Genomic DNA, 1,957 nt, shown 5'->3' with positions numbered 1-1,957 from the left:
GAGCCATGGCCGCTGAGCCTGCGCGTCCGGAGCCTGTGCTCCGCAACGGGAGAGGCCACAACAGTGAGAGGCCCACGTACCGCAAAAAAAAAAATAATAATAATAATAATTTTCTTGTTCCCTATAACTACCTAACATTATGGAAAGAAAACAAAGGGTGATAGTGAAGAATAAAGGCTTTTAATAATATGACCAAAAACTAGTTTGCAGGAACATTCTCATGGACAAAGCCTGGATCAAGGAATTATATCAAATCCTGTTCCTTGTTTTAAGTAATGGATGTGAGCCCCTGCTGTATCACATGGTCTAACAGGAGTGTAATCTCAGAGCAGCCATCTCAGAGAGCTGAAATTTTGTGAAATTAAAGATGCATATATTCAGTGACCTAACACATCTTCAGAGGTATATACACCCGAAAAATTCTCACACAGAATTAAAGATGACAAGAACGTTTGCTGAAATGTCATTGACGACTGCACAGCTGACTGCAATCCAGACGGTCTATAAAATGACAGCACACTATGTAGCAGTCAGAATAAATGAACTAGATTTACATACAAAAACATGGAATTTTGTCAAAAACATAATATTAAGTAAACAAAGTAAAAACAAGATCAACATAGACCACTGCCACATATATATATAAAACGGTACATGGCAAACAGGCTGGAAGAATGTACATGAAACACACTTGAGTGGGGCTGGAAGAGGGCCGGGATGTGGAACTGCAGGGTGAAGGACAAAAAGGAAAAAATAAAATAAAGCCCAACAAAAGAGGGGCCTTGCCCAGACAGTAACTGTGTGTCATGGTCTCAGGAATACGACCAACTCAATTCTGTGCATCTGAGGTCTCTGAAGGAAAAGGGACGGGGAGTCGGGGGAAGTGGTGGGCAGCACACAGGCCCTGAGTACCAGCACACACTAGCAAATGGGCTCAAGACGTAGCCTGAAAGAGAAGTAAAAACGATTCTGAAAACACAGTAACTCTGCATAAGTCTACCTGGGAATTCCCATGAACACACACTACCAGACAAATACAACTGATACTACTCACAAAACAGCCCAACACCACCTTGCGGAGCTGCACACAAGAGGACACACACACCATGCCTCCCCAAGGGGCGACCATGGTCAACAGCACCAGGTGCCCATAGCCCACCTCTGCCGTTTCCTCAGCCTGGGAAGCCCAGACCTTTTTGTCAGACGACCCCTCTTCAACTTCCTGATGGGCCAGGCCTGAAATAAGTACTGATGAAAGGGACCGGGTGGGTTGGTGGTCGAGTTCCACCAAAATGAGACATTTCCTCTAAAATGCCCTCCAGCCATCCAGCACTTGGATATATACATGATACTGTCTTTATTTTTTTAATTTAGGAACTACTATTCGGCTTTCTATAAATCCCCGACACAATCACTAGCTCACAGATACTATATTTATTTCTAAATATGGCTCTCCATGAACTGTTTTATAACGACATGAAATTCAGTTATCACAGCAACTTCACGATCCACTGAACAGAACCGTCTTGGTGGAAAAGGCTACAAGCGCGCTCTCCGCCCCCGCCAGCTCAAGTATCTTGTCGCGGAATTTCCTCACCTATATTGAAAACTATCACTAAGCCAGATGTAAGAATTTAAACTGATATTGGTGTATTCAAATGAGTATAACCCCTTTCCCACACCCAAAAAAAAAAAAGACAAGAAAAGGTGCTATTATCCAAAGTACAACCTCATGCATCTATGTACTTGGGACAATAAAATGCCAGTCCACATACCTGGGGAAAGCATCTCTGGCCCTCAGGATGAAGCAAGAACAGAACACCATGTGAGCATTCTCCGCTGTAACACCAATCGCATGCCACACCCCTGTGCTCTGACCACCCCATGTCCCACTGGTGTCCTTACACGCTTCCAAGCGCTGCTCAGAAAGCCCTTCCCCCACCCATCCTGGCCTCAG

Source organism: Lipotes vexillifer, unplaced genomic scaffold (assembly GCF_000442215.2).
Source record: "Lipotes vexillifer unplaced genomic scaffold, Lipotes_vexillifer_v1.1 scaffold543, whole genome shotgun sequence".
Classification (NCBI taxonomy): domain Eukaryota; kingdom Metazoa; phylum Chordata; class Mammalia; order Artiodactyla; family Lipotidae; genus Lipotes; species Lipotes vexillifer.
Note: the sequence above shows the minus strand (reverse complement) of the source record.